Genomic DNA, 7,958 nt, shown 5'->3' on the forward strand with positions numbered 1-7,958 from the left:
TCTTAGGAGTGAAATAAAATTAGACTATGCTTTTAATGTCTTTAGATGCATGAAGGCAAAAAACAGGTCATTTTACCCTGTTGCCAGGTGGTTGCCAGGCAGCCTAATGGCGTCATAATATCTCATGCTTAAGTGAAGTTTTGGGGGATATAAATTAGAAATCACTGGTGTGAAATAAAAATGATACAATGCTTATTTAAGGTGTTTTATTTGAATAAATGCTAGGTGGTTGCTAGACAAAATGATGTTGTCACAATATAGATGCAAACCTTCATGTGCGTAAGTTGCACTGTCTAATACAGTAATAAAGCCTCTTTTTCCATTTCCATTAGTACCTGTTTGGCTTACTCAGCTTGACTTTATTCAGTTTTACATTACAACTGAGTACAACCTCAATGTGTTTGGGCTTGTTACAGCAAAATGCTCAAAAGCCTGTGATTCATTTATTATGTGACACAAACACAAAACAACCGTGGAGGAGGTTGAGGTGATGGTATACCTGCTGCTTGAAGTATGTTTTTTTTGTCACATTTGGTTTTTGTATAGCCATTTTCCTCATGGTAGTTTTGATTTTTGTGACGGAGTAGCTCTCATGACTAACTGAATTATGCCACTGATTGGCCAATTGGTGCCATGCAGTCTGTAGATTTCACGTTTTTGTCGACTCAGATTGCTTAAAACCCTGGCTGAGTAGGTACTAAAAAAGTACCTGGTTCCACGTACTACCACTTAATGGAGAAACATAAAAACCTTGTCAAGCAGAGTTGAGGCGAGCCAAGTAAGTACTAGTGGAAAAGGGCTATAAGATGACTTTGACCTCGCCTCAATGGGCTGTGACCTTCTGTGTCCCATTCACATTAGGCATTGTACATTTATGTCATGAGTTATCAAAATCCAAATGCAGACAGAAGAAGCAGATTGAGCCAACAAAATTTGAATTTTAATAATATGCCGATAAAAACATACACACACACACAGACAAAAAGTACAGAGAAACACAATGACAAGAGGTTTGATTCAAAGAAAAAAGGAATCCAGGAAAGGCAACCACAGGAAACAGGAACAAAAGCACAAGGAGAGCAGACTGACAAAAGACTGAAGGAGAGACAGGATTTTAAATACACAGGGAAGTAATTGAGAACAGCTGGAACCACTAAGGGCAAGTCAGACAATCAGCAAGGAGGGAAATCTAACAAAGGAAGTACCAATGAGAAATACCAATGAAAACATTAACCTTCAAAATAAAACAGAAAATAGCTAAAGTACAAATAACGCAGGTAAACATGAGGACATGTACAGAGTGACAGAGGAACTGGGGAAATTAGAAACATAAAGGAGGTGAACAAAAAACAACTAATATGAATAACAATAAATATAATCAGACAATGACAATTTGTTGCACAATACTCTAGACAAGACTACATAATACAGTGTCATCACTGACCATTAAATCCATCGACTGACCAAAACAATTACTGCTTTCAATTTTTTGATCGGTTTTATATTTGATTGCGGTCCAATATAACTGGGTCACCGCGCATTACCGCACTTACTTTAAAATGTAAAGCTCTTCACATGACCTCAGCTTCAGTCATTGTTTAATAAACAATCTAATTTCCATCTGTACATCTTAAACAAAAAGTAAGTCACTTTCCCTCCCCGTAAAAAAACTCTCACTTTTTTTAGTATAATGCCAAAACCAGCAGAAGGAGACTTATCCAGCCCTCTCGAAGGTAACAGCAGAAAGAAGTGGGAGGCCAGTGAGCCAAAATCAAATTAGCATCACAATAAATCAGCAGCAGAGAGACAGCAGTCCGAGTAAAGGTGAGGGAAGAAGGCCATGGATTTTCTGCCACGGGGGCGACTTGCTGTCAATCAGCTGTCTGAAGGAGTGCTGTATTTGAACAGCAAAACCACAAATGGGAAAGACAAACACACAGAGCCATACACACATATAAATAAGAGGGTATTAGTTAATGAACTCGCACTTAAAAAAAAAAAAAGGTATACCCACCGTCACATGTTCACTGTCTTCCATGCATCGATTCTTTAAAAATAAGGAATCATTGACTGAGGCCAACTTGATTGGGTATGTTGACAGGACAGTGATCAATATTGATGCCCCAAGCTGCAGTGAGAGCAGAGATCACTAATACAGAGTAGGTGCTCTGAATTGCATTATTGCACAGTAAATGCACGCATACACATGTGCACACACACACACTCTTATACCAGTTGGTAATTAGTCAGCCTGACAGAACATCCCATGGCAAGCGAGGACAACTAGAGCTGAATTACACCAGAGAAACTACTCCTGCAAACATGCACACAGTCACAGACTTACACACTGTCACCAGGGAGGGTCTCCGCACAGTATGAGGGCCTAATTAAGACACAGAGATAATTGGGGTGGGGGGTGGGGGTGGGTATGTGTCTATTTATTTCAAAGATGTTCAATTACTCAACAGAACATGCGCACAAACCCCAGCAACACCTTCCCTTGGGGGGTCAGGCAGAGTAGGAGAAAGGTACTGTAGGGGAAAGCAAAAGGACAGCAGGCCACTGGCAAACACATACAGCGGGACACAAAAGCATACACTAAAGGGATACATGCCAAATTTAGCTGGAGAAAGGCAGGCTGAGAGGTTGCACAGAGGGAGAGGGAGAAAGAGGGATTGGGGGGGAGAGGAAGAGACAGAACAGCAGATGAAAAATGAGGCTACCTTGCAGACAGGCCTCAGACGACACAACACACTCCCAACGTAGTCGAGCCTTGGGGATACACAGGGAATTTTGGGTAATGCGGTTCGACGTGCCACAGCTCAGTGGCCCCCTGACTGGCTGCTCAGACTGGGCCGAGGAGCTTGCTGGGGGATGGGGCACGGTGGAGGTTCCTGATTGGTCGCAGTGTTTCTGGAGGCAGCCTGTGAGAACACAGCCTATGTAGGTTTGTCCTCAAACTAAGGTCGATAAGCAGTTGAAGCTAAGGTGCACAGCATTTCAACAGCGGGCAATAGCATGGTTTCATTTCTACATTAAAACTGGACAATATATTGTCTTCTGTGTTAGCATTGACAAAACTGTGCTTTCTATTTAAAAGCAATTTCTTATTATTTCATTTCAGGTCATCACATCTAATTAAGTCTCTCTAGAAATATATAAGTGACCAGTTTACATCTGATATCCAAGTAAAGTGGATAAACAGACTTTTCATTGAGTCACGTAAAGGTGACAGCGACACTCATTGAACATATTCACAGAAGGACAAAGCAATTATTTTAGCATAAATAAACTAATAGCATTATATTTGGGAGTGTATGAGTCATTAATGGCCATCAATCAATAGCCAGCTGAGGGTAAACTGTGACCAAGATGCTACTTCCAAGTCATCCAAGGACTTAATATACTGAAAGAAAGTCTTCTTTCCCATGCTTTTACTTCTCCTTACTCAGTGATAATGCAAACATGCTTACCCAGGACTCCTTGCAGACTTCTGCAAAAACCTCAGAAATGCTTACTAGCATTAACCATCAAGCACGTGGAGTGATATTAGTTTAATGCAAGGCAAGATTAATAGAGATACAGAGACACTCACTTGCTCAGTTCTCAGTTGCATTTTGATACCGAGGCACATTTTTTCTGTATGAACCAGCTGTCCGATGGTTGCAGTGTCATGTATCATGCATTAGCCAACATCTTAATCACCATAAAGATGACTCAAACATAATTAGATTTTCTCTCTCCCCCCGTGCTTTCCTGATTCGGTGTTCCACTGGCTCTATGTGAATTTGAGGTCATCTCTCACCTCTTTCTTTACTGGGAATGACTCTCTCCCGCTCTACCTCCACTTCTCTGCACTTCATAGCTATGAATGGTGCTTTTTATGGATGAGCTAGCTAATGAAGGATCCATCTTCGGTGATTAACATTTTCCCAGGCCTGGGAATTGTCTGTGGGTTCAATTATCACTCAGGAGCCCACCTATTGTTCAGGTGGCACGCGTCTGCTAAGTGGAAGTTTATACCTTCAACATTGTGCATTAGTGCACATCAATTATGCAGGTGGCAGCAATTACATATTTATGCATTCTGATAATTACATTTTTAATACAGCAGATGTCAGCCTCATTTATAGCAGTTAATGAAAATGAATGACAACCATTTTATAGTGAGAAGTTCACAGGAGTGCTGGAAACATGTGGCTAGGAGTCAGCTTTGCATCGGTCAATGAAACGGATGTTTCCTTCGCTGATTAGAAGAGCTGAAACAACGTGAAGCTGTTATTTCATTGTAGGAATCTTGATTAATATGAATATACATACACTAAGTGTTGAGCTACAAAATGGGTGTGATATATAATTTTGCTACATGTGGACAGTGGTCACTAACAGGGTAAGTACTAAATATTGTAGCAGATCATTATCTTTCACTCAGCCTTTTCAAGTTATGAAAGCAACAGAACACGCCAATCAGTGTCTTCCAATTCTGCAGCAGTCTTGCATAACCAGTCATGTGCTATAAAAAGGCACAAACTGGGGCAAAAGTTTGTAGGGAAGGACTCTGCAGCACGAGGGTCGACATTCCCAAAGACTCAGAGAACTCAAATTCATGATGGCATTTTGTCCAGCTTCTGACATCTGAAAAGTGAGTCACCAGCTGTGAGTGGCGTCCCCACAAAAGAACCCCAGGAAAGAATTGACAGCAACTCAAATGCAAGTTGTTCTAAATTTTCAGGGAGAATGCTAGATTTACTGTCTGGTCATTTGTAGAAATGCAGGACTCATCATTACATCCCTGTAGGAATGTGACTCTACACACTAATGTGGTGGTCAGATTTCCAAAAATATTTCTGCGTCAGCCATGCATTGTGAAGAGCAAAAAAATCAAAATAATAAAAAAAGAAAGTCATCATAGGCAGCAGTTTTATACACTGGAGCCTTCTCACAATATTCATGCTTTGAACTTTCCTGTCTTGCCTCATCAACACTAAAAATGCACTTACATACCCAGCACTTCTTAAGGTGTGTGAATTATTTGGTGGCCATTAAGCTGATGGCTTTGATCTTGGAATAACAACTGTTGTTAGATACTTCTGACATCCACTGCAAATGCAGATTTCATGAAATGCTTGACAAGTGAAAGGAGACTAGCCAGTGGGAAATAACCTCAGCTATAATCAAATAAAGAGGCCTTCAGTTCTGTTTAGCTCTTTGACAGGTGAGTTGGCTGCTGCTATAACGATGCAATACACTGTATTCTGCATTAAGAAAAACAAACAAAAAAACAAAATACTTTTCTGCTCCATGAAAACCCACAAAAGTCATACATACTAGTCATGCCTGCCTAGAGACTCACTGGCAACCAGTTGGTAGGAAAAATCACTATTCCTTGACCAGTTGGTGAGTGGTTAAAGACTGCACCAAAAAATCCTCCTTACCATCATCACCTGCAGTTTGCATTTAAAATGCAAACACTTGCCAACTACTTGCTAAGTTGTTGTAAAAGTATGATGAGTGTAGTGCAAACCAGAAACATTTGACATTTATCTTCAAATTAAAAGTCGCATCTTTTGAAATCTGTTGGCTTTAGTAGGAAGACACTACTTTAACTTTGAATGCAAAAGGCTTCTGGTTTGCATTGCCTTTTTCCAAGTTTCACTGCTGTTCAGTAGGTAGTTAGTAAATGTTTGCACACAAGTTGGCATCGCCCATGCAAACTACAGGTGACCACAGCAATCTGCTATTGACCAAAGCAATCACAAGGAGATTTTGCTTTTTTTGCAGGAACGCCCTCGAACGATCAAAATAGAGTCTATTTTAATGTACGTGTGAAAAGGTGGAGGATTGTTGAACTCCATATACTAAGATGACATTTTGTAGAATTATTGCTAGCCATTTAATTTATTTATATGAAAAAATATGGCACATTATGTGCATTTACGAAAGACAAGTTCAAGTTTTGGGTTGAGTCCTATCAACGATGTTAATGCATACTATAGTAAGATTTATTCAGTTTGTTTTTATTTTTTTGTTTTTTTTTATTTTCAAATTCAAACTTCAGGTACTGTCAGGTTGATGTGGCACAGTTAAATTATTAAAAAATAAAAGATAACAGTTAATTATAAATTTAGAAGATGTTTTCATTATTCTTGAATGGTAGACATTTTAATGTTTTTGAAACGTGCAGTGCAATTTTCTGACTACAAACTGTCCTACATTTATCAAGAGAAACAGTTCCAATAAGCCAAACAGACTGTGTCACTATAAATAAAAGCTGTCAATTGTTTCCCAAAGTACTGGCATATTTCTTTGGATTACACCATGTTGTATTTGTGTTTGTCTTATTGTAGCATGATTTTTAAAAAATAAATAAATAAAATACAAAGTAATTTCTTGACAGATGATTAGATATTCCGAGTATAGCCTGATCTGTGAAGCTTATTGGCTATGAAGTGCAAAATTGGACATGACTCCCCTGGGTGTAGGCCAACACTTCTGTCTGGGCTTAGTTAAGTTTATGGAACTCGTGCATCACCACCACGGCTTGGCAGAGGAGGGCCAGACACAGACAGAGAAAACTGTGAAAATGAGTGTGATGTTAACGAGATATGTGCAGGCTGTCGTGACATCCACAGATTCCCCCTCCCGCCATTCTCCAGTGTGAGTGTTTACGTTGTTGACTAGTTTTGATGCTTGGGAAAGTTAAGGGCAAATGTAAATAATTACTGATCAATACCTGCCAGTGCAGGCAGAGAAACTGAACTTCAGCTTGCACAGGAATGCATTCCTGTCCGTCAACCACGGACTTCTGCCCGAAATTGAAAATCCAATACTTGTTTATAGAGCTCCAGATATTGCGATTAATTAAATTTTCGTCATGCTGACAGTCTTCCATCTCCTTTCCCCACTGGTGATTCACAGGGTGGAAAAGCAGAGTCCAACTTCCTTACTAACTTTCATTTGCTTTTTTTCCCAGGTTTTCTTACTTGAGGAAAATTTCCAGAATGAAAGAGACGTCAAAAAGAAGCCTGTGTCAAAACAATCTATGCGGGGTAATATTTGTGCAAAACAGCTTTAATATGGTGACAGACGAGCACATACAATATTCATGAGATGGATCTCAGAAGCTTCACAGATGAGTTTCATGTGCAAACTGTTGATTGACTGGCTTATAATTGTCTTGATCATCAAGTGAGAAACACTGACAATGACAAAAAGGACATAAAAAAATGCCTGAAACATGAGCAAATGCCAAGACTCATATTTAGCTAACAAGCCTTGCAAGTAAAGAGTGTTGTACCAGTTTGCATTATTTGATGAGAAAATAAATAGGCTACTTCAAAAAGGAGGTCACTGCCTAAATTAGGTAAACAAGTACCTAATGAAAAGAATTCAGAATCAGAGAATTAATCAGAACCAGCAAAAAGATTGCAACTGACAAGCCGCTAACACAATGGCTTTCAAGAGCAGTTTATTCATCAGCGTTTTCTCCCATGCGTCCCTTCAGCCTCCATGCTGAAGTTCCACTGCAACCTGTTGCCTTGGAGACAGTGGAGCTCTAAAATAGTAGTGTTAAGGCAGCAATAAGGAGACGGACATCGTTTCATTTGCTTCCTGTTAATTGAAAACTGTAATCGCTTCCGGATTCACTGCCACTTAATTGTTTTTACATGAAGACTTTGACAGGTAAGACGCTTATCCTGTCATACAAACATTAACTTGACATCGGCTATTAGTTTACATCTCGCTGTCTACACTTCTGAGACAGACCAATTATTGTTTATAGGCAGCACCTTGGCATCTATGCAATTACAACAAACGGAAAGCCTGTCAAGTTAGGCCAAATCTACTTGCATAAGATAGAGGAAGTCATTACTATGCTACTGTACTTCTAGTAATTAACTAAAGCAAATTGCAAATAATTATTATCTTCTAATTAAGTCTATCATGAATTTACCCCC

The 7,958-nt window shown here is 39.5% G+C and overlaps 1 long non-coding RNA gene across 1 annotated transcript; it reads right to left on the reverse strand.

The window, feature by feature from the left end:
* Positions 1–411: 411 nt before the first annotated feature.
* On the reverse strand, positions 412–2,974 carry LOC112842593 (uncharacterized). The gene is made up of 3 exons (XR_003214420.1): positions 2,724–2,974; positions 2,015–2,128; positions 412–1,894 (listed from the first exon to the last, which is right to left on the reverse strand). It is a non-coding gene; the product is annotated as an uncharacterized LOC112842593 (long non-coding RNA).
* Positions 2,975–7,958: the final 4,984 nt, after the last annotated feature.

This window comes from Oreochromis niloticus, linkage group LG17 (genome assembly GCF_001858045.2).
Source record: "Oreochromis niloticus isolate F11D_XX linkage group LG17, O_niloticus_UMD_NMBU, whole genome shotgun sequence".
NCBI classification, from domain to species: domain Eukaryota; kingdom Metazoa; phylum Chordata; class Actinopteri; order Cichliformes; family Cichlidae; genus Oreochromis; species Oreochromis niloticus.